This window comes from Heterocephalus glaber, unplaced genomic scaffold (assembly GCF_053883595.1).
Source record: "Heterocephalus glaber isolate CG9 unplaced genomic scaffold, H.glaber_assembly_v1.0 deba00001577, whole genome shotgun sequence".
Lineage (NCBI taxonomy): Eukaryota > Metazoa > Chordata > Mammalia > Rodentia > Bathyergidae > Heterocephalus > Heterocephalus glaber.
The window spans coordinates 14,686,338-14,712,679 of record NW_028258358.1 but is presented as its reverse complement, the minus strand read 5'-3'; the positions used below and the strand labels follow the sequence as shown (position 1 = coordinate 14,712,679).

The 26,342-nt window shown below is 37.3% G+C and overlaps 1 long non-coding RNA gene across 1 annotated transcript in view; it reads right to left on the bottom strand.

Moving 5' to 3' along the window:
• LOC147823516 (uncharacterized) overlaps positions 1–26,342 on the bottom strand; it is a 112,471-nt gene that overhangs the window by 15,217 nt on the left and 70,912 nt on the right. Inside the window, exons 8-9 of the long non-coding RNA XR_015443714.1 lie at positions 5,108–5,211; positions 4,726–4,973 (exon numbers count right to left, since the gene is read on the bottom strand). This is a non-coding gene — a long non-coding RNA (uncharacterized LOC147823516). The remainder of the gene's footprint in view (positions 1–4,725; positions 4,974–5,107; positions 5,212–26,342) is intronic.

The window sequence follows — 26,342 nt, the reverse complement described above, 5'->3', positions numbered from 1 at the left end:
AAGATTTAAAGATATCTCAGGGGAGATTTGATTCCATTAACAGTATTAAGGCATCAGAGTTCAATAGGATGGGCCAAAGATCTAGAATATTGGGACTGTGGATTTAATCACGTTTCTTCCATTAACTCGCCATGGGTCATATCTTTCTCAACTCTTCAAACGTAGTGGGAAAAATGTTGACTTTCTTCATTAGGATACTTCAGATAAAAGACATATAGTGGATATTTTGTCCAAGAGAAATATAATGCATTTCACATATGTAATTTAAAATTTTCAACCAGTCACATTAAAAAACTTTTTAAAAGCAGATGAAAATAATTTTAAGATATATTTTGTTTAAACTAACATACTCAATATGTTATTAAGAGCATGTCTGAAGTTGGAGGCTTCATGAAAAACATTTGCTCTATATTTACATATCCAAATTTTATGTTGAAAAATTTACCCAAGTTATACTAAACATAGTTAAAAGCTTTCTGTCATTGAATTTAGTATTGGCTTTTAAATTTAAATTTAAGTCAACCAAAAATTAATAAAGCTAAAAATTCAGTTCCCTCAGTTGCACTAGCAATATTTCAAATGCTCAATAGCCACATGTAGTTAGTGGCTACTGTATTGGACAGTGCAGGCCTTGACTATTTACATAGAAATTATATATATATATATATATATATATATATATATATATGCTCACACAAAATCCAGAAGGGTAAAACCTTTGGTTATGTAAGCTTGTAGTGGATATATTATTCTTCCCAGATGTCTTGTCCCAAGCAGCACAGTGTTTATTTCTTAAGTTCAAGATTTCTTTCTAGTTTTAGATAGATTGTTTCTAACATACTCTACAAATTTTCCTGGCTTGTTAAAGAAAGAACACTGGACATACCCAAACTTCCTGTTGAGCTAAGACCATAACTACAAGCATCAATTATAGAACTGTGTTGAAATACAGCACTGTCTTCAGGGGCTACTGCAGTATCTGATGCTACTGAGTAGGTCAAGGATTGGTGAACCACAGCCAAAGACCAAATGTGGCCCTCTATCTGTTCTCTAAATAAAGTTTAACTGGTGCAGAGATACACAGTTTCATTTGTGTATCATCAGTGTCTGCTTTTATTTTACAACAGCAGACACCACCTGATTTACAAAGTGTAGGATATTTACACCCTGGGCCTTTACAGAATAATCTATGGAGAGACTCTACTAAATTACTCAAACTGCAGAGCACTTATGTTCTTAGGTTCTGTTTTTTAATATCCTCTTTTCCTCATTGTTAGCCAAAAGTTATCTCTTTATTAATATCAGTTGTCTCTTCCTATGTATCACAAGACTATTTGTTTATTTACATTACTTTCACCATTCCCAGTGATACCAGGGTGATGTAGTGCTACCTTCCTCTGGATTTCTGAACATTCGATTATCTCAGTTGTGATGTTTGCACCCTGTCTTGCAATTATCTGTACACATTTCTGTCTGCAAAAGCTATGGTGAACTCCTAATGGACAGGACTTAACTGATTTATTTCCTGCCACAGAACATGGCACTAACAAATATTTGTTGAAGTAGTTGGATAACTATAGATAAAAATATATTCTTTTTAAACAAATCACAAATTATAGAACAACTGATTAATGAGAACCTTGATTCAAACAAGTTTTTAGCTATTTTACAACATACAAATCTACTGTACCAACGAGAATCTTTTCTTTCTTTGGTATGTAATGGTATGTATTGAAGTTTGGTCAACAAATGAGAATAAAAAGTATAGGTATATTTAAGTGAGGTTACATTTCCCTTAATACTGAAATTATAAAGATTTGAGTGCCCACTTCCCAATGAAGATAATCAAAACATTTCTCCATGTCTTAATGTCTCTTCTGAAAACAGATCCTTCTTCAGCCTGGAGATTTCCTGTCAGCCTCTCTTTCTCTTTTTTTGTCTGTCATTTCTTACTCTCTCTCTGTCTGTCTCTCTCTTTCTCTCCTTCATCTTCCTCTTCCTTCCTCTTTCTTCCTCCCTCCCATCATACCCACAGACTCCCAGAACAGGCACAGGGAAGACTGAATCCATATTAAAAAAAATATATATATATATATATACACACACACATATATATATGTGTGTGTGTGAAGAAAATATAGATGCAGAGATTCAACACTTCCTACTCCAAAGGCAACTTTATAGTATCACCTAGAGCAGTTTACTTCTTTGTAGCCACTGGCATTAAATATCTTCTTTCTGTTGCATGGTAAGTACTCCACAGACTACTACTAGGAAATTATGACAGAAAAATATAAGCTAATCCCTTGGTGATTTCATCAGAAACTTTTAAACTTTTAGAAAATCTAGTTTTTTTTTTTGCATGGGGAAGAGATTCCAGCCACATGAAAAAAATACAACATCAAGTTCTTGATTAAATGTGCGTTACAAAAACCAGTTGAGATCAAGAAGTTGTAAAATAGGTTCTCTAAGAATGGTGAGAGCCGAGTATTTTCTACCTGGAGAGGCAACTTCTAAGAGTGGATCTTAGGATTCTACCCAAATAAGTAGCATTCTCCTCCTCAAGTCTCTACAGATGGTTAAGCATCAAAGCCAATGCTCAGAGAAGACTAGTGACATGAATATCGCCGTTTTCTGTTAATAAATAATTCCTTATTTAGATCAGAAATATAATAGGACAAAAAGGTTAGCACTGGTGAGCTCTGTAATCTGACACAAAGAAAAACCTAATTCTTTAAATTTCTGCTTACCTGTCTTTTAGATGAAGCTTGAAAGATTTTGTTTGCAAAAAGTGGTTGAGAGGTTATAAGGCCATCCCTTCCTACAAAGCTTCTTAGGGTTTTCAAAGTACTTAACCATTCCTTGAAGGTACCCTTTTTCTGAGCAATGTTTAAGCTGCCTGAGAAGATTCTTCAATATTTTCTTTTTGTACAGTCAAACTAGCCTCATTGTCTAGAAGGAGTGGATTTGGTGAGTGCCTTTGAACTACATTCTGAATGGAATGTAGTCATGAAGTCAAGAAGCCTTAAACAGATACATACAAACAATTTAAAGTGAAAGAAAGATTTAAAGATGTTACCTATCATGATACAGCAAGAATGTAGTTGAAGGGGAGATGTATTATGACAGTTAAAAAGAAAATTTGTTTTCATGAGAGAGTTGAGAATTAGGTTTGATCCTGCATTTTCCATAACTAGTTTGATTCTTAGGCCCACTCTGTCTTTTTGAAGTTTAGTGTTTACATTCTAACAGCACCATGGACAGAGCAGAGATTTAAAGCAAAAGCAGGATTAGGCAGGCAAAATATTCACTGCTATGAAACAACTAGCAAATATTTATTAAGCACAAACTATGTGCAAGACAATGGTGTGTTTTAAGGACTTTTTATCTAAATCAAAGTTTAATTCTATACTTTCTAAGGCTTGCTAAAAGAAAAAAAATCTTATTTCTAGAGTTACAGACAAATAGGGACAATTTGTTCATGACCTCATTGAATAAACTGGTTCACAGAGTTGAGGCAGAGCAGCGATTGATGTTTGTACCCGCAGCTCTTGAGAGTCACAGTCATGTCATGTCTCTTCTGTGCACTGAGGTTATTCAGAAAATGTCCATCCCTTTGTTACTCTAATTAGTGATTAGAGCACATCTCCATTCATTGTAAATGGTGAAAGCTAAAGAAATACATATGATTAACAAAAAGCTAATGTTAAGTGAATCTCTATCTGTACTATTAACAATTGGAGAAGATGAAAAAAATTATTTTACTATTCCAAGAAGCCTGGACACAGTTTTAAAATGTTTTTCTATTTTCAAATTTCCCCATCATTTGGAGCAGACCTTACTCACATGTACAAATTATGGACAACACACATGAATGTGTTTGTGTTCTCTTTCTCAACACTTGCTATGAGACAGGAGATGGCAGGGAAGATCATGACTAGTAGGCTTGTCAAGCTAGATATCATTTGTTCCCATTGTCATTTTGATGATGAAGAACCTGACCTATGCAAAAGCAGCCAGTTAACCCAGGGACAGAATTAAAGTCAGAACCCAGGTATCCTGATAGCCATTAAAGTTTTATTTTTCTATGCCACTTCTCATTTAAACCCAATTCAAACAAAAGGTAATAGTGAAAGGCAAAATAAAAAGCAAAACTCTATTTCTAATTTTGTCCAAATTGAAATTTTAGTAAAAGTTTTTTGGATAAATTTATAGTGAAAGTTATAATTTCACCTACACTTCTTTCCTGCCAAAGTCCAATAGAGATAGTTAAAGTATCTACAGGTGGCACACACTGAGCACCAACCAAGCAGAAAGATGTTTGTACAGGGGGGAAAGAGGTTTGGGAAATCACTTAATCTCCAGATCCCATTACTCCTCACTTTTTGCCATGTTTGGTTTATATTCCTTGTCTAGAATTCCAGATAACCTCTAGATAGCTGTACTGAACCTTTAGTCACTTGGGCAAAGGCTCTGGAATCTTTGCTAGTTCCCCCAAGGTCCCCTTCTCACGGTATTGGAGCTGGCAATCACTGTTCCACACTTAAAGTGTCATTTTTTTAATAAATTACTAAAACCACTTATAATTTGTACATTTTCTGTATTTATACTCCAGTAACATTTGAGAAACTCGTGTTTTCTAATAAATAGGCAATAAGAATAAGTTATGTTCAGTGCTCAGTGTCCAAGTTTCATGTTTCTCAAGTGTGAGATCGGTCATGGTACCTTGATTTGATGTGAGGAAATCCACAAACACTTTCCCTGGTGGTAGAAATCTCACCATCAAAAGGTTGGGCTTTGTGGCTGAGCAAGACATATTATGTGCAAATAGCTTGATAGAAAGTGCGCCACAGACTGATGGGGATAGTCAAACTTCAGAGTGGAGGGATGAAGCATGAGTCAGAATGCCCAGCTTGTGCTTCTGTCATTTCGAAGGCTGGTCTGGAAGTTCAACTCTACACATCCTGATGACACTGGGAAAAAACAGTAAGAACCAGATTTGTGTTCTGTTTGTCTGAAAATTCCCTCACATAAGCAAAATGCATGGCAGGAAGGCCCCTCCCCCCTTTTTGGTTTGTTATAGAAGAAAAAAATTGTTTCTCCTCACCTTTCTTTCCTGGTAGTTTGCAAATTTTAGTCATAGCTAGATGTATAAAAATTTAATATTCTTGCTGATAAATTTAGCCAATAATCTGTCCATTTTCCTGGGTCCTGTTGCAAGTGTGAAAAAATAAAAAAAATGCACGATTAAATGTATCCCAATTTCATGAGGAAACAAGTTTCACTGTGCCATTCATAATCTAAACAATAATAGTACCTAGAAAATCACAGGGACACAGTACGAATTTTCTTTTTTTTTTTGGTACCGGGGATCGAACTCAGGTCCTTGCACTTGCACAGCAGGTGGCGAAACCACTGAGCTAAATCCCTGCCCCACAGTACGAATTTTCGATGTGATGAAATGCATTTCAGCATAAAGCCTTTTATCACTTTTTTATCTAAAACTATGTGAAGATATACAAAGAGTATACAAACACGCACGCACACACACACGCGCGCAATCAGATCAAGTTTGTGACTTACACCTATTGCCTAGAAATATTTTTCCAAAACTTCTCTTTTTATATAAATCTTTTTCATAGGTTTAGAGATATGTGGTGACACAACTTTTATTTGAAAGCAATTTTTCTAATTTTTATGCCATACGTTAGTACAGAAGTGTCAGAAACCAGAAATGGCAGAAATGTCATTTCCCCTCCTCACCTTCAGAAGTTGGTAAGATGGTGAAAGGAAGTTTTGGAGAGTGATGACAAGTTTTAATTCAGATCAGCAGAGAGAAAATACAAAAAGAATATGACTGGACATCATATTAACCAGGAATTGATTAAAAATATAATATCACAGAATAATATATGTTTAAAAATAATAAATGTTTATCTTGAATTTATTTAAAAAATGTAGAGAAGTCAAAAGAAAATAAACATTATTGGAAGTTCCTTTGAGATTACCACTGTGGACATTTTGCAGTATTTTATTTTAATCTGTTTTCCTCATTCTTATATACAAAATGTATGTATGTATCATTTACTGAAATGAATTCAGAGTCTACATAGAGTTTTATATTTGGCTTTTTCTCCATTACACATATCATGAGTATTTTCCTTTTTTAACGTTTAAGTTTAACTTTTTCCCTTTATGTAACATAATTGACAAAAATAATATATATTTAATGCACGCATCATGTTTTGAGATACATATACATTGTGAAATTATTACTATAATGGAGCTAATTAATACATCCACAGCCTCATATACTTTAGCAATTCTTAATTTCTTTGCTTAAAAATATTTTGAAATAGCACAAATCAAATGCTCTTAAACAAAAATAATAATGTACTTAGCATCTCACTCCCAGAGATAAATTGAAATAGTTAAAAGTACTCCATTCCAGATGATTTCTTGATATCTTTATACGTTAATGCATTTTTGAAAAAAAAACAACCTTGCAGTGCCGTCTGTACTAGTTGGTAAACTGCTGTTTCATTAAATAGAGTGTAGTGAACACATTTTCAGCTCAATAAATTCATGTCAACATTATGATCCCTTAATGATATAATTAACAACACTTTTTCAATCTCCTCTGTTCCCCCTTTTCCCTCCCTTGTTATGTCTTGTCATTCAACATTTCTAAAAATATGATTTTTGTTTCCTATATTTTATTTTTGGAATTCTATGACCAACCCTTTTCTGTATATAGAAGGGATAAGAAAAGGGATGTCTTGCATTTGGTATACCTTGCTTAGTAATAGTCCATAAAAGGAAAGGTATTTTATTTAAGTAAAAATTTTCTGTAGCACACCCTTAGAAGTGACAGTTATGCAGTGATTCTATTAGCTGAGGATGAAAATAATCAAGTCCCCATAATGGTGACCTAAACTGTAATTTTCTCTGATGAACTGGATAAACCTCACCTGCCCCTTCTTAAACCTCAAAATCTTCCTTCAGAGCACTCTGTACACCAATTGTTTTTCTTTTCAAAATCTCATGATGGAGCAATCCCGCACCTGCCTCTTAAATCTCCCAGATTATTTTCTTGCTTCATTAAACCAACTCCTCAATTTCTATCTTAATCAAAATGGTTTCCCAAACCCCTAAAATCATTGCAAATTTTGCTAAAACAAAGATTTTAGAACTTCCCTTGTTATGACACAAAATCAGTTTCCTCTTGATATACACAATGTAAATGTTTGCTAGCTTTATGTTTCCATTTGTGTGCTTTTCAGTATTCTGCCTTTCTTCCATTGATAAGTTCGTACTTTTGCATACTTTAAAGTGAACAAATTTGTGCTAGAATTAAAACACTCCTCTGAATTGCTCTCTCTGTGAGTGCGTGCATGTGTGTGTGTGTGTGTGTGTGTGTGTGTGTATGTGTGTGTGTGTATCAGAGTATGTGCATTCATTCATTCTGGGAAGTTCGCTCTTTGTTAGAACTGAGCAGATGTAAACCTGGAGGGAATAGCAAGAATTAATCTAGGAGCTACATGTGGACTACAAAGGAAATTCTTCACTTGATTCAGTGGATATTGTAGATATTGAATGCTCTTTTATACAATGATTATTTGCATGGTCAGTTTCATCATATGACAAATCACTATTGATTGATATTGGGTGAAGGTGTTGAATGAATATATTGAATATCCCATAATAAACACAATATAATAGGTTAATCCTGAGTTGCTAGCAAGAAGGGATGGGGAGATGGTCGTTGATCTTAAAGAGCTTAAAAGGTACAAGATTTATCTGGAAGAATAATACATGCATCATTTATGAATGAAAAGTATCCTTAATATACAAGAAACTCCTCAGCATTAAATATTAAGAATAGGCAGAATAAAGCCAATTCTTAAAAGAAGATATGCAAATGAATAATGAAGAAACTTAATTTCACTAGTAGTCAGAGAAACAGGAAACAAAATACTGCAAGATACTATTTTTCACTTTAACTTTTTGTATTGATAAATCTTAAAAAGATTGATAATATCCAGCATTGTCAAGGGTATGGGAAACACATTCAAAATACAGCTGGAGGCTGACTTCAGAACGCATCAGGAAAGTAAGATAAAGAGATCTTTAATAATTAAAATTTGTAACATAACTTTTAACTCTGCAGTCCTACTATGGGAATCTATGACAAAATAAAAGCACAAGTACCAAAGGAAATAGTTTTATTTTATATAATAATGGTTATCACATTATAGTAAATGTTACCATGCTAGATGCCTATCAAGAGGGAAATTACTAAATAAATAGTGGTAGGACTGCACAGAGGAGTTTTATGCAGCTATTAGAAAAAAATGAGTTGAATCTGTATGGTTGTTCTATAAAAAGTTACATAATAAAGTACATAATAAATAGAAATGTACACTCATGTCCTTTGTTGTATACGTTTATGTTCATTGTGAGAACATTGGAAAAGATGTGTAGATGCAATATGACAGAAGAAAAATGGAGGGAGCTTGCCAGAGGCCAAAAGTAACTTGATATTGACTCCATGATGGAGTAATTACTGAAACTTTTAATGTACATGAAGCTGTGCTTGACCCTGGGGAAAACACAAATATGAGTTGTAGTTACTGGCCTCCAAATAGAATTCAAATTTAGTTAGAATGAAACTGAGCATGTAAAACAATATGAACAGGACAGAGAATATATAGTTACATGCTGATTATATAGTAAGGACTCCAGGCACATTGGAAATCTGGATGACAGGTTGATCCAGAAGGATGGAGGTGGGAAAGAGGCAGCTTGCAGTGTAAAGAAACTTAAGATGTATCCAGAGACTTCACAGCTTGCATTCTTGTTCTTTTTGCTCTACCTTTCTTTGCCTTAGACTTTCATGGTTATGCATCTGATCTGGTTCTTTGTTTTTAGTTGCCACTTTTGTTAATAGTGTTTAGTATTTTTAACCCTGAGCAACTCATACGCTGTTATGGCTTGTGTCTAGATGTCCCCCCAAAGCCTCATACAGTTGTAGGTGGAGCGTTTCAGAGGTGGCTGGATCTAGAATGAATGATACTGGGATTAAGGGTCCACTATTGGTTTGGCACTACCCTAATTCAGGTAGCATAGGTAAAGTATAAAAGGGGGCAGAAAGAAGCTGCTAAGGTCCCTTGCTTCCTTTTCCTGTCTTCTGCCCATCATGAACTGTTTCTCCTCTGCAGCGCCTGTCTGCCATGCCACTCTGCCTTGGAGCCAGCTGATTATGGGCTAAAACCTCTACAAACTGAGCCAAATAAACCTTTCCTCTATTAACTTTGGATAACGGGTATTTCTTAGCAACAAGAAAAGTAACTAACACAGACCCCAATTAATTTTCAAGGGTGCTTTTGAGCCTTTTTCTAGTCTTAGACCCTTGGGATAGACATTAAATAAACTTTAGTCAACAACGCAAGCTCAGTCAACTCCTTCATTGATGTGGGTAAATAGGACAAGCTCCATAACATTTAGCCATCATGGCTCATCTCTGGGGTAGAGCTCCAGGTCGGGCCCCTTTTGTTTAATTCTTTCTCCTTAGGCTGTTAGAATGAGTGAAGGTAAATTACAGTGGTCAAATTTTGCTATTCTCCACTCAGTGCACTATGATTACACAAACCCAGCCTCAATCAAGTAATTTTCTCTGCAGTGGGATGGGGTAATTTTCTGAGTGAATTTGAATGTCTGCATAGATCAGCATTATTGTTAATCACATCTGCACTTACATATATTTATATGCACACTCACAAGTGCAAAGATGCAGTTTCAAACTTAATTAAAAATAGAAAGCAAACTAAAGTGTGCTAGTATTTCCCCTGACTTCAGCATGATCTACCACTTTGACAAACTTTCATAAATCTCCCGCAATAGAAAATTCTACTGCACAGAACCATTTTATGCAGCAATATAGGTACTTAAAATATTCAGCAACTTTCATCATGTTTTGCCTCTTGGTACATGAGATTTTTATGTATTTAATAGTTACATATGTTATATATTTTAAACAGTATTTTTTACTAATGGTCCCCAACAGCACATTTCTCTGAAACTCTAACATCTGTGTTTTGTTCTTGTAGCTTATGATGATAATCTTAAACTGAGCACATCCAACCATAGAGGGCAGGTTAACAGATATTTTTAAGAGATGGCTGGATCCAATGATGAAGGCATCAAAGTTGCTGAGTCCTGGTGATAGAAATTCCTCCTTCCTCCCTCTTTGAAGGGCAGTTCCGGAGCTGGCATCTAAGAGGTTTCTGCTGCTGCCAGGCCTGCAGCAGGTACATGGAAACTCAGAGGAGAGGAACCATGGGGAATGTTCATTTGTTATTTATTTATAAACTTGCAGTGCCACATCATGTAAAATTAACACCCTTAATGGGCTCCTGCCTTAGTGGCTCTGAGGACAGGTGTTTGCCAGCCAAGGCCATCTACTGGCTCCCAGACAATGTGATTGTGCATTTGCGGCAGGCGTTGACTTCAGGGGGTCTGGTGCTGAAGTCAGCCTTGTGCTCAGCTGGTCAGCAAAGGTCTGTCCCCTGGGAGAGAATGTTTAGGAAGTGCAGTCTTCAGGGGCTTTTGCGGCTGCAAAGGCAAGTGATTACTTTGGAGTGTAAATTCCTTTTTCTATGTGCTTAATGAAGAGATTTACTTCCACATTCATTTATTATAAACTGGGGGGAGGTGGCTTCTCCCACATGCCAACATCTGGAGGGTCCCTTTCCTGTAAGAGTTCATAAATAATCAACATTTACAATGAAAAGGTTTTGTAAGCATTATCTTTGCCTGTCATAAAAAATCCCTCATGCTTCTAAGGGAAGACCAATATAATTTGTGGACAAAGATTATGGAACCAAAATGGATTTATGCATGGAGCATGATGTAAGTGTTTGGGAATTAAGGAGAAAGGTTTCACCTTCCACTCACCCATACCATTGCTCCTGCTTCTGTGGTGAAAGTTTCAATTTAATCTTATAGCATTATTAAGTACAAATGATGTCTGGTAAAGAGAGGATGCGTGGTAAGTCACTCAGCAGCGCACTATGTACTGAATATTGCCCTTGGTAGGTATACACGTTCTTGAAGAGCTCATGGTTTAATGTAGATGAGAAACACGTGGCAGATCAATGAAATGCAGCTTAAAGTATTCTAGTTGAGGCCAGAGCTGAGTGCTGGGGAATGCAGAGGAAGGAGAAATTAATATTTCATGAAGAAACCAAGACAGCGTCATAGAGGAGGTGATATTTGAGTTTGAAGAACAGATAAATACTTATCAAGATGAGAAAACAACTGCAGGTAGTTTTCAAAAGAGCAGTCTGCACACAGGTATCCCAGTCACTTGTATCTGAATCCCTGCCAGATGGCAGCAGCCATGCCAAGTGCCAGGCACTGTGTGGGGTGCTGCCAACAGCGGAGATCTTCCAAGGGAGGAGCATTATCGGCATCTCCATGCAAGGGCAACATGCCCCACTTAGGAATACAAACGTAGGTCTGTCTAGTGCCCAGCTTGTGTCATTGCTTAGAGTCTGGGGAATCCGTGGCTGTCTTTTCCAGGACTATGGGAAGCTCAACCTGTTGGGAGAAATAGGAGCTATAGCATAGCTGTAGGGAGAGAGGAGTGCAGTGGAGTCTGAGTTCGGCCAGACTGCAAACAGCAAACAGTCTTTGGGCAATGGGAAGCCAGCTATCTCTGTGTGTGTGTGTGTGTGTGTGTGTGTGTGTATGTGTGTGTGTGTGTGTTTGTGTGAAGGAGAGAGAGGCCTAGACAAGAGATAGAAGCAGGGCTGGGTGGGATGGTGCACTCTTGTAATCCCAGCACTCTGGAAGGTGAGGCAGGAGGATCACTAAGAGTTCAAGGCCAGCCTGGAGTACATGAGTGAGGCTGCCTCAGAGAGAAGGGGGGAGTTTTGTGTTTCTGAGAGGCAACTATGGTGACATACACAGATGACCTTCAAAGGAGGGGGTGGGGGTGGGTAGAATGGACAGTACAATCATTCGTTCTGTAAGATAAAATAGGCCTAAGTGTAGGTCTTCCATTAATTGTTATGTAGAAATCTAGGATTCAAGAGTTTATAGACTTTGGAGGTACACAGACTTACAAATTACTAGCTGTGAAGTCTTGGGCAAAGTATTTAACCTGTCCACGTAGTTGTGATGCAATCAAACTCCTTGCCTACAAAAGAGGATGGTAATAGCTTCTTTTTCATCAGACTGTTGTGAAGTTTAAATAAAATAGTAATCCACGTGAAGCATTTGTGCAGTGCTTGTTTCATTGCAAATTCCTAATCATTGGTCACTATTCTTCTCTGAATACCTTCTAAGGACAGCTGCTTCATGAACCTGTTTGGTGAGCTTCCTGGGGAGGCCGAGTACATGCACTGTGCCCTCTCACTGATGTGCACAGGGAGGTGGGCAGGATGAATGCACAGGACAGGAACAGAGGTCTCCAGCATGTTCCCTGAGAGAGCTGGGCCTGGAAGCTGTGGAATGATGCTCTTGGCACCGGAAGGACAGAAGGATGATGGGAAAGAGGAAACAAAAATCAGATTGAGTATAGTCCTTAAAGCAGGAGTCAGGATGACCTTGCAAGTACACAGATGAATACTTAATTTTGATACCGTTGAGCTTGTTGTGTTTAGTACCAATGATGAATTTTTCCCATTGTCTTCTATTCACTGTGATAGCTTAAAGTGGGTCTATTCTATGAATATTAAGTAAATTATCATGAAGGTTATATATGGATATAGTAGAAATTGTGAATATGCTGTGAAGTTGGGGACATACCACGCTAAGGAATGTGGCCTTCTCTGGAGTAGACCTTGCCTGAGGAGCATGACTCTCTCCCTGGTGTGGAGCAGGGTGTGTGGCAGAAGAGAAGCTCTGTAGACATCTGTTGCACCAATCCATGTGCCCTGTGGCACCCTCAGAGCACTTAGATTAAGTTTGGCATCGAGCCTAGCGTGCTGCTCTCATGGTACAGATTTCCTCTAACACTGCAGATTCTAAATTCCTACTGAGTATAATGTGCACTTGCTGACTTTACCCTGAATGTGTGAAGGAGGTATGCAATCCTCTATGCATTATCAACATTGGTTTAATAAAATGAGGAGGAGCCTGGGGGAGTCACACCGACCTGGGTTAGATTCCCCATTCTCTGTTAAAGGCCACTTAACCTTGAGTAATTCATTTCACCACTCTAATCTTTGCCCCCTCATCTGAAAATAAAAGGGCATTATGGATACAAGCACAATAATGGAAAATACCAGTAATACAAATGATGGAAATTACCGGGCATAGGGATGGTCACAAATATATGGCAAATATTTATAATTATCATATCAATATCATGTCAACTATGTGGCCTGAAAGCTTGTGGTTTTTGTAGGAACATTGCAGGAATTTATGTCTATCTTTAGAGAGACTACATGGTTCATCTCTTGCCCAGCATAGTGCCCGGCACACAAAACTTTGCTGATAAAAATTGGTAAATCCAAAAGACTTAGAAGAGGAAGTAGAGAGGGTTGAGTTTAGGCAACTTGAAGGCATTCCAGCATACATTCTTTCATGAGCTTTTTAGGCAAGGTGGCTGTGTTTATTGAAACAAAAATAAATGGCCACTATCATTTAAAAGGGTGGATTTAGCTCAGTGGTTTCACCGCCTGGTGTGCAAGCGCAAGGACCTGACTTCAATCCCCGGTACCCTAAAAAGGTGGAAGATTCTCACAAGCACTTCCGCCAATACTACCACTGCTTTTTTTGCATTGCCAGGGTTATCTCAGATTAAACTAGGATAGGATTAGACCATTTTATAAGCAAAAAGCATGTGGGGTAGTACAGGACATGGCAAGTATAACAAAGTTCATACAATTTCAAATTCAGAATCTGAGAGGCTGGATAACTGATAATTTTACTTACCTAAGAAATGCACCCTGGAAAGTTGCATTGTTTGTAAGATGAGAAGTATGCCTTGACAAAGACACCCATAATGTTCCTTTCATATTGAGAAACTTTAGGTTTCCTCCTCACTCTAGGCCCCCTCCTCACTCTAGGCCCCTGATTTCCCTTTTCCTAGAGTATTTTACTTTTAAAAAATGGCAATTATAAATTCTTTCTTTGTTTTATTGAGATGTAAATTTCCTACAATCCAGCAATTTTTTTGAGGGCTTGGGATCTGCTCATTTTGTTTGTAGTCACAGAAGGAGTTGACACTCCTATCTTCCATGCTCTGTGGGAGCAGAGGAGCCTAAGGGTGAATTAGCAAACAGAGATGGCCCAATTACACTGACCAACTTCTCCACTAATGTCCAGGACTTTTCCATTAGTTCACTGCAAGGTTCAAAAAAATCTTTCAGCCTTTGTTTCAGTGGAGCTGAGTTCAGTCTCTCTCCAGTTGCAATAGTCTTGATCCCTATTGTAATAGTCTCAAATAAAGTCTTAATTGCCATTTTTAGCACTTATCGGGTAGACTTTCTTTTGCAATTTCAAGAATTAAATTACAGGTGAAGGCCCATCCTATCAATTTACTGGCTGTCATTAAAGTGGGCATGGCACCCATCACAGTCAATCAGAAACTACCCAATGCTGGGACCGAGGATTTAGGTTAGGGGCACCTTACCTGCCTCTCAAGTGCAAGGTCCTGAGTTCGATCCCCAATAACTCCCTCCAAAAAAGAGGTACCCAATGCCTTTTGACACTGAAGTTCCATAATTAATTAATGAGACATAATAAGGTGTGGATTGCTTGGATTTAGTCCACTTTGAAGAGGAGGATGATAGGCCTTAGCTTGAAGACCTAGCACTGAAGGGTTGGCCAATATAAAACAGATTTCGCCCAACTTCTCCATTTGGGCTGTGAGTAATACATAATTTTGCGGGGGGGTACCAGGGATCGAACTTGGGACATTGCGCTTGTGAGGCAGGCGACGGAACCACTGAGCTAAATCCCCAGCCCAATACATATTTTTTTAAAAGAGTGTTTCTCTAGAAGAATTTAGTAGTGAGACTCAGAAATTATCTAGAACTAAAGACAAGAAATTGAAGGTATTTTTGCCAAATTAAGCTCAGTCAATCCTGAAAATTAGTCAGATAATTGATTTTACCTCTTTTGTTTTTACATATTGTTTAGATCTGACTTCTTTCTGAATTGACTTAAGTTTTAAGGGTCATGTCAAGTTTTTCCATACCCATGTTTTTTGCTTTCTCTTTCACTTCTAGAACTATGCGTCTTTCCCGAAAGGCTTCATGGTTCTGTCTCCATCTCTTCATTCTCTTGTCTTACCACTCTCCTCTCATGCTTTGTAACCCAGTCAGTCTGAAGTCTTCTAGACAGGCCATGTGCTCTGTTCCCTGTTGCACTCACCATTATTTCTGTCTTAAAGATACTTTCTCAGTTCTTCTTCACCTGGCACCTCTAGCTGATCCTGGTGGAGGATGGTGCTAGGGTCACCTTCTTGATGCCTTCAATCACCCTGGTTCATATTCCCTTGACATGAAACTTATAAGATATATCATCATTGCCTTTTTGACTGTATTCTCTGTGAGAGTGAGGATTTTGTCCTACCTATTCTGTATATTCCTGGCAGAGGTTCTGGATGCAGGAGAATGCCAGAAAATACTCTCTGAAGTAACTTACATGTGAGCACCATCAAGACTTCAGGCTGAGTCTATGAAGTGAAGAGAAAGATAGGCTTGAAAGGAATACCAAATGCCCACAGCAGCCACCACAAGGGAAGCAATTTCTCTGGAGCTTCTGGAACTTAGCTAAGTTTTAGTAAGCCTTTTCTTACTCCAAAAAGTCAGATAAGTACTAGTCATGAATTTCCTAGAGGAGGAGAAGGGACAACTCTTTATGGGCCTTAGAGACTCTGCAAGCTCCTAGAAATTGTACAGAGAGGGTGTGCTTTGAAGGAACAGGGGCTAGTCACTGTGGTGCTTGCCTGGTAGAGATCCATTTTGCCAGAACAGGGAGATCTTCTCTCAGGTTTTCATTGTTTCTTGGCTGGTCTTGGAGCCAAACTTGGCCATCATGCCCTATCTTGCCTTGCCTAGTGGTCTGAATTCTAGTAGAGGTCACTGCCTGGAACATTTTTTCTTTGATATTTTAGTTTCTTTCCTTTCATCATTGGCACTCTTGCTTCTATAGACTTACCCTTGTCTTCTATTCTTTCCTTCCTACAGACTCTGGTGAGCTCTAGTTACAGATTGGTAAACAGCTGCCCACCACAAGTTGGCCGTCCTTGCTGAGAGAGAACACACAGATTTCAGGTGCGATGGTCAGATTTTCTGTTACATACAGGCTGGCTTGGGCACAGCTCTGCATGTGTGATTGAAACTCTTTAAGCCTAGGGATGGTTTAAAAAGAAAGACTGTGTGTGTGTGTGTGTGTGTGTGTGTGTGTCCAACAGTGAGACAGTGATGCTTGAGCTGGCACTTGAGATGTTCCAGAACCTTGTGGCACTTTCTCAATTCAGTTTGTTTGGTGCTTGCTAGATGCCTCCAAAGTGATGACTGGGGAATTACAAGGAATATTCATGATACAACACTTTCATTTTACAAACTAAAATACTGATTTCTTTTTAAAAAATATGATTGATGCCCTAAGTTCTGGTTGTAACTTTAGATCAGACGTACCCTGATGAAAATGAACTTGAGGAATGAATATCAGTTCCTCTTCATTAGAGGCAGATAGTGAGTCCAGAAACAGAGTTATTGAGGGTTAGGGAGTGTGATAGCTGTTCTTCTGTTGATGCCTGGTGCTTCCATGGAGAAAAGGCAGAGTCTTTGGCATGATGCGAAAGGCCCTTGTGATGTGGTGCTTGTCTACCTCTCCGGGGACAGTGGTAAATGAGTCCTTCCTTTTGACCCACCTCTTTACCTGCCAAGTCTCAGCTCCTTGCCCTCTCCCTGGGGCTCCTTCCAAGAGAGCCTCATGCTGGTGCTGAAAGCACGATTTTGTAATTGTGTATTTACTTCCCCGTCTCTTCACAGGACTGTGAACTCACTTGAGAGCAGAGGCTTTAATCTTATTTATTTTTTAATTTTCTAAAACTACCACTGTTCTTGGTTTAATCTTAGTACTGACTGAATCCATTTCCTAGATTCATGAATAGGAACATATTATTATTTTAAATTCACCAATAGCTTTATATTAAGGTTTTAATAGCATTTCAGACATTTACTTATCAAGTATTCACAAATGAAGAGTTTTGTCACAACTGTTTTAAAACTCACAATTGCTTTTTGTAAAATAAAAAATTACTTATATTCTCCTTCTTTTAGCATTATTTTAAAATACTTTTTCAGATCAATTTCAGAATCGTTTTGTCAGATTCTCTTTCTAAAACCCTCCCACCAGCACTAGAAATGCATTAAATCTGTAATGGATATGGGAAGAACTTTCTTGTTTACCGTTTTTAATTTTTCCATTAGACACATAATTGCTCTTGGCCATTGTGAAAGGAAAGGCTTGCATACTCTCCCATAGTGCTTGGAAGTTTTCTTCACTGAGATTATTCCAAGCAGTATTATTTTTCAGTCTTGAGTTGCGATTTAAAAATCATGGTCTCACCCAACACACACACACACACATACACATACACACACAAAGGTTCAAATGATCAGTAGCTTCTCCCTGCCAACCCTGCTACTGAATTGCTGTCTTGTCCCTCGTGCCTTTCCTCCTCCAAGGCCCAGTTTCCCTGTGGAAGCACCTGGACCCCAGAGGAGGTGGGACTCCTGTTCCTTTATCAATACTGTTCCATATAAGTGGGTGTCCTAGTGAGCAAGAACGCGGTCTATATTGGGAGGATCAATAGGGTAAAGAATAATCAATACTTCTCTACTTATAAGGCTGGGAAATAACAGTAGTTAAAAAATGAGTAGAAAATTAGTGTCTAAATTTTGACAACCTAAACTGTTTTTCCCCTAAAGCTCTCTCTCCAATGTGTAAATATAATTTTTGTTTTAAAGAAAGAATTCACTTCATTAAATAGATTCAAGTACAGGCAAGTACAGTGGCATTATTGTCAGATGTCATTTGCATCAAGATCTTAAGAAATTATGCTTTGACTCAGTTGAGCTTTTCTGATAAAACTATTCAACCTAGCCCAAACTGCCACTCTGCAAGCCTTGAGCAAATAAATAATAGTTTTAAGTCACTTGGAATTTTGTGGTACTTTGTTATGCAGCAATGGCTTATACACATTACTCATGATTAATCACCTTCTGTAGCCTATGAAAAGACAACACTTGGGAAATAATGGTCATTAAATAAATGTTTATTGAATAAATAATTGATGAATGAACAGCTGAGTGAATGAAATATTATAGACATTTTTTCCTTAGTCACATTTCAGCTTTTAAAAAAGTACATCTTGGTTCTTTGCATGTTGGTTTTCTTCTCCAATGTTGTACCACCTGGCATGTATCCTTTTAATAGCAGCCACCTTAATTTCAGTTTTTATGCATGCATTTCATTAGATTATGTGAAACTTACTAGTTATCTATGTCTTTAGTATGCATATTCTCAATGTTCCCAAAAGATTGCTTTTTTGGGGATTTAAAAAAATCTGAAATTTTAAGCTTGGAAGCCAGATGAAAGCTCTATATAGTGTAGTGTTTCTAAATTCTAGGTGAAAATTAAAATAATCTGAAGCTTTCAAAAAATAACAATGCCCAGTCTCATTTCAGCAATCAATTCCGAAGCCTGGGGTGTGTGTGTGTGTGTGTGTGTGTGTGTATGTATGTGGTGTTTTAACTAGGTTGTGATTGTGAAGCCAGGGTTGAGCATCTCTGATTTTAAATATCTGCAAAATTTATTAGTATTAACACCTGAGAAACGATCCTCTCCAGCAACAAGAAGAACCTTTGAGGAAATAACTTGGTTTCATTAATATTCAAAATTTTCCTAGTTAAATATCTGTGATAATTGAAATGCTAAATGTACTGTAATAAGAATGCACGAGGCTGTATACATTTCATAGAGTAGTTCATAACAAAATTGTGTTATTATTTTGAATAGATTCACTATCTTGTATCTTTTCTAAACCAAAGCTATAAATGTTCTTGACAAATGCCAATTTCATTTTCTTTTAAGTTAAGAATTGTAAGATATTGTAGTGTTTGCACCTTTATGCTGAATTTGAACATTTTAAAATGTCTTATTTTTGTTCAAGAATAGAGCATTTAGAACAAATCACTCAAGATTTCTTCTAACATGAGTATTTACATTCTAAGATCTCAATTTGATGACTTTAAGCTCTATATTCTTATTTCATAAACAACCAAAAAACATAGATTGATTTTAATGCACCTTTTCCCCACTTGAATTCACTATGATTAAAAGTTCCCAGCCTTGGTTACATCATATAATTTGAGAAATAACCAACAATGTCCCTAGTGATTAAATATTCAAGTTTGCAATTATTTTGTAACTTTTGTTCTGCTCTTCGCTCACTCTAAAAATTATCATAAAATTTTGAAAGATGTCCTCAGTGTAGAATATGTCCATAAAATATTAAATATTCAATTTTCCTCTATCATGGCTTGAAAAATTCATAATTACATGATGATCCACATAATAACTCATTCTGAAAAGTCATATATGGCACTCCCTCTGTGACTGAGTTAATAATTTACTGCTGTGTGGGATTTTTCACTCTGCACTGTTAGTCTTGGGAACATTTATTAAGCAAATGTTCATTTGCAAAGATCAGGATGTGAATGAAGAGGGTAAGAATTTAATGAGGAGTGACAGACAGGTGAACTGATTCCATATAGAACTTTGTACAAGGAAAAGCAGAGAGCTTTATCTTCTGTTGCCTCGATAGACACCTGAAATGAAATATAGAAGACAGAGGGCAGGGGGGAAATGATGCTCTCCTGCAGGGGCCAAAAGAGGGATAAATCAAGGGAAGGGAGGAATACAATTCAGGTCATTTGAAAAGATGCCACTGAATGTGAAGCTTTGAGCTTATGTAGCAAAGGGGATGCTGCCTTTTGATTTTAAAGCCACAACATGCTGCCAAAAATAATATTTCATGTTTTTCTTTTTTCCCATTTTGATATTACAAATTTTCATTGACAATAGCTTGAGTGACCAAAGCATGTAATTGAATGATAAGCAAAGCTCTTTCCACCGAACTGGTTTTTTTGGAGCTCAGACTTGCTTATAGGAAATCCACCTTACTTAAAGAAAGACCTAAAATTGTCATGTAGCAATCAGAAATAAACTTTAGAAATGAAAAAATCCCTATCCCCTTATTTGGGTCAGTTCTATGGAGATATAGGTAATGTGAGTGAAGTAGTTTGTTTGATTTATTGGTAATCACATCAAATAGGTACTTTGTGACTTCATCTTTCTATGTTACCATGGGACAATCTTGGAATATTTACAGCAGTGATGAGGTCATCACAGGGGACCCCCAAGGAAAACTGACCAATGATCTTATTGTTGCATTAATTTTGGACTGACACATGTTGAGATTTAATAACATGAATAGGTAACTTCTATATCATCTTGAAATTCATTTGGAAATATACTGAGGGTATTTAAATACATAAATGAATAAAACTAATATAAATTTTCAGTAAAAAATAAAATGCCATGTTACTTACTTATGACTTGAAATTTATTAAAGTTTTATCTGCGGTCATAGGTTCTAGTATCTCCAAACTGCAGTTTTTTCTCATTGGTAAAAATAAATTATCCATGACAACTATAGTATGTCTCCTTTTAACACCAAGGAGCATGTTAAAAATCATATAATTTTCTTGACTGGAAGTAGATTTGATTGGGTTTTTTCCCACATTTAAACTTTTTCCTTAAGTTACATTTCATGTCCTAGATAATGTTGAACTTTGCCTGAGTCCTGTGCTCTTGCAAAACAGCAAAGATTATATATTACTATAAACATATTTATACATGCTGATGTAAGTGGACCCTGGTTAACTCCTGGATTTGTAATGGTAGGACATGTAACCTTAGATGTGCTACAATGACTCCAAGTTTGCAAGCTCATTTTCAAAGAGTGCACTGCAGGCTACAGAAACTTTTTAAATTCTTCCACCTTCCAGTGAAGAAGGATTCAGAACAAAGTTTTGTATGTCATAATGAGTCAATTTCCCCATCAAAAATGTTACTGAGGTCTAAATGAGGTCACTTTCAAATGGCAAACAGAAATACAGTGCACAATGGTCTATTTTAAGTAATTCCTCCAAGTATAAATTTCAAGTTGAAACAAAGCAGAATTTTAATCATAGCACTGAAAAAAACCAAACTCTGTATCTACTTAAAATGGTTAAAATGTTAATAACATTAACAGAGGATGTTGGAGAAAAAATTTTCTCAGATATCAAATACCTGAGCACATCATTAATATTGTGCTTGCATGGTAATACCAAAAGTATGAATATGTATATATAAAATAGTCTCTACACATATATCATTAACTCTCCAACAGCACAAAGTATAAATTTGTTACTGCAGTGAAAATATTTTGTAGGATATGTAAACTAGAGACTCTACTGACTTGTTCAAAAATTATTTGGTTAAAGGGTAAATACACCTTGTACATCATAATGAAAGTCTTATAGGTAGGGGTGGAGATTAACACTTCAGGCTGTCTCCAGAATATTAATAAAATTCAATATATTTTCTAAAAGGTATAATTTATATTTTGTGGAAATGAGACCCTTTTCTAATAAAATTCTTCTGTCCTTCATTCTGTTCATATAATTTTGCTATAAATCATCCTGTAGGAATTTTCCCCCCTAAATATTCATCTCAGGGAGAACCTATTTAAATAAGCCCTCTTAGCAAGATCTTTCAGAATTAAAATTACACCAAGAGCAATACTTCATCCAATATATTTCCTTCTATAGAATTTTCTTATGCCTAAAATAATATTTTTGTTGAATTACATTATGTTAAAATTGTGGATTTGAGGTGACTTTGATGTCAAAGAAGAAATTTAAAAGATCAACAAATCATCCTTTATCTTTTTAATTGCACTGTCTTTGAGTCTGTACAATTGCAGCTCCTTTCTGCTCCTTATCTACATATATAGTGAGAAAAACCTAGGGGCATTATTCTCAGCTTCACCACAAAGAAAGAATAAGAAAGAAGAAAAATTACTGCAGGATATACTGGGTTTGCTTGGTTTCCGGTAAACTACAACATTATGCTCTTTCATACTCATTTGAAGCTAATTTTACTTCTATGTCTGGTAGTCATTAGAATAAATTCTTTTATTTTATTCACCATATGAATATAATAATTTGATTTCTTAGGATGCAAGGTATAATTTGGAGAATAGACAGTTGTATTAGACATTCACACATGTGTACACATATGCACATGCTTGTTAACATATATACTCACACATATTACATGAATACCAAATCCTACATAAGGTCTCTTATACTAGGGTGTCCTGTAAGGATGGCTGCTTGGGTCAAACTTGCTTGCAGACCTCAAAGAAGTTTTCTGATGGTGCAATTAGCAAATCTCTAGTTTTGAAAATGGTTCTTGCAAAGGGACATTCCTGTGCTCTGATTTATCTATTTCACATATGTGACCTCTGAGCTAAGTAGAACAGGCTTAGTACTCCATTTTCCACATGAATCTGAAGTCTAGTGCAGTTTGGTGACTTTCCATGATTATATGGCTCAGAATACTGATTTCCGATGCAGAGGCCAGGACTCCACATGACTTTTACATGACATAACAAAAAGTTCACTGTCAACTAATCTTTTTATCCTCTTGGGAGTGAGTCCTTCCCATAAATTCAGTATTAAGCTCAAGATGAGCCAGGGCCTTGGATTAAAGGTATGCACTTGTTGTTTGTTGTGGGATACATGTGAGACATGTGAGAAGAGTTTTCTGGATGCCCAAGCCTTCATTATGTCAAGAATGGTGAGCTTTTATTGTGTAAAAGCTTTTATTTAAGCTTTTTAAAATTTCCTTACACTTTTTATTGTGTAAGGAAATTGACTCCAGACACTTGGAACATCACCTAAGACAGCAAGAAATGACTTTGTGAGTTCAAGAACTGTCCACTTTGGGCTGACTGAGACACAGAGCATCAGACAGTAATTGCAGAAACTGAAGCTGAAGGATTGGGGCAGCCACGTCATGAACTCTGTAGATCAGTAGGTTGAATTTCGTTGTGGGGGTAAGAGAGAGACACGGAAGTTTTCAGAAGAATCACATGAAATTTGTGCTTTGGTAAGAGAGCAGAATTGATAGCAGAAGGTAAGAGTCAGTGGCTACAATGGGGCAGGCAGGGCAGTTACTGCAAATCCCTGTGAGAAATGATAAGAAGGTCCAAAACCAGGGCAAGGGTGGTGAGCATCTAAGAGAGGGAAGTACCTCTGGATTTGTGTAGCTGCTCTTCCAAGAGTTAGTCTTATCAATACCAATAGTTTCCTTTAATATTTTGCTGAAATTAGCTAGGTTATTTATCTGTCCTGAGAAAATTAAGTACATTACCAGTAGATAGAACATCAGTTAGGAGACTTTCAATTCCACCTAACAAAAACTCAAGTAGAAACAACTTAAACAACAAGGTAAGATTATTATTTTGCATAAGAAGTTCTGCGTTAAGGCACTAAGTTAATTAACCAAGATTGGATAATTAAGGAGCACGCTGATGAAATCTAGATTTTAAAAAATGTGAATGGGGGTCTATCATCTTTACATGTGGGGAGGCGGATCCCAAGCACTTGGAACGTCACCTGAGAAGCACAGAGGCATCTTCCATCCTTAGTGTCATCTGTCTCTTCTACGTCTAAGTCTCCTCCTGGTCTCAGGCAGGCTGCCACAGTCCTAGGAGTCACTGGAAGAAACCAGCAAATGAGGCCGGGGATTTAGCTCATTAGTGCCGCTGCCTGCCTTGCAAGGACAAGGTCCTGAGTTTGATCCCTGGTACCAAACAAAAACAGAGAAGAAAAGAAACTAGCAAACTTATGAGAGAGGAGTCTAGCCTTTCCCAGTGTTAATGGTTGTGATACAAAAATAGGCTTCTTGTGTCATGGAAGAAGGAAGGAAGCATTTGAAGAGAAAATGAATAGTACTAGCATAGATGTAAAAAGATTAAAGGTCATGCTTGATTTCTTGTATTAAATAGGGTTTTAAAGAAAGAAGAGAGCCACACTCTTCTTTTTATTCCTCCAGTGGGTCATGAGGAGGATCATCAGGCTCTCCGTAAAGGAGGTTCAAGCTGAAAGAGGCAGTAGGGGCCTCTGGGCTCTAGGAGATTATGGGGAGGAGAGACAGGGAAGAGTGAAATGTCGCTCTGTTTTCCCTTCTTAAATTTGGTTTTGGGAAGTGGCAGTGGTAGAGTGCTGTGGGGAGAGCAATTCTTCAAGGAAACTGATTTGCAGCACCTCACTAGGAGGGAGCGCTAGGATGGTCAGAATGAACAAAGGCCTAGCTGGCACTTTCGAAGCTTTCTCAATCTCCATGCACTGCAGAATCTTCATTGACACACAGATGGCAAACAGATGACTTAAGTCAGGTGCAGCGTAGAAGAGGACCGAGTGTACCGTGAGTCAAGGGACTGGATAGTGGATATGGTGGACATGCAGAGTTTTACCATGAGCCCAAGTAATAGCTGCAAGTTCCCCACCAGCAGGAGACTCTTGGCTGACAGGTGGCCTTAGGACTTCTCATGAGAGAGAGGCAGGGGCCAGCCAAGGCCCACCAATGGGGAGCATGTCGGCTAAGGCGGATCTTTACCTTTCACCATACCAGGAAGCCCTAGATTTGGGATAGAAGCAAGTGAAACATTTCATTACCAAGAAGAAATATGAGTTAACATTTCAGCACACCATGGTCTAAATATTTGCGTTCCTTTGAAATTCTCATGTTGAAATCCTAACACTCAAAGCGATAATACTGTATTAGGAGGTGAAATGTTTTGGAAGTTATTAGGTCAGAGGGCAAAAACCTCAGGAATGGAATTATTGCCCAGAAGAAAAAGGAGACAGACAGACTCTTCACCCTTTCTGCCACCTGAGGTTATAGTGAGAAGATAGCCATCTGTGAAGCAGGCAGTCCTCACCAAATACCAAATTTGCCAACACCTTGATTTTGGAGTTAGCCCCTAGAACTTTGAGAAATAAATTCATGTTGTTTATAAGCCACCCAGATTGTGGTATTTTGTTACTGCAGCCTTAGTGGACTAAAACACACAGCTTCCACATTGTTTACAGGCTGTGATAGATTTCTTGTTTTCAAGAGGAGTTTTCATTGACATGTTTCTTGGTCCCTCTAGGGTAGAATAATATGTGAGATGTAATGGTATAGGAGAAATATAATACCCAACTTTCTAGATGTCAAATGTGCCGAGATCGTGTCCCACAAATATCAAAGAATGAATTCTAAGGGATAATGGAGGTTAAGAACAGGAAAGGTTTATTGAGAGCTAGCTCGTGAGAGACAAGAGGGGTCCTGAAAGTAGGTTGCCACCAAAGCCTGTTATCAGCAAAGTCACAATGTGGGTACAATGGGGGTTAAACTATAATCAACCTATAAGATTGCAAGTATAGTTGCTTTGCTAATACTGATCCAATAGGGAAATGAGTCAAGTAACAAGGTACTTTTTGAGAAGGGATGGGTCCAATGCTCTGGTCACTCACCTGGATGACTGATGCCTATGGACTTACTGGACCAGGTGGTGCTAATTACAATATAATCTCAACTTACTGTTTATCCCCCAGGAGGCATGTAGGTCTGGTCATTGCATCTTTATCTTGTGGCCTGGGCTTCTTCAGATGAGCCTCCAGCCACAATTCTGATGTCTGTATTTTTGTGCTGAGTTCCTTGAGAGCCAGTCTTTCTCTGAATGTATATTAATTTCTATCTAATTTAGCTGCCTATAATAGTAAGATATGTATCTATCTTAGAAAAAGGAGAAAAAAGTTTAACGTGTCTACATGATCCCTACACTGTCCTATAAAAATGTTTATTCCTATGTATAAGAAGGGAATACCTATTACTAATGAATTACTAATAAATATTTATTACTAACTTATCTAAAGGATGTATTTATACCAAGGAAGTCTTTACTGGGAGTTATTTTCTGAGATAAAGACTAATTCTTTAATTGCCATTAATTTGTACTCAGTGAAATAGCAAACACCAGAAACCATGGTGCGTACAAATGAAGGAAATCAAGGGCCAGGAAATTTTGGGGAGTTTCACCTGCAGAAGCTAAGATAAAGTTAAGTTTTAAGTTGTGACTAAACTGCTGCCTACAGATATACAAAATGTTATGTTGATAAGGATCAAATTATCAACATAAACTTGCCTTA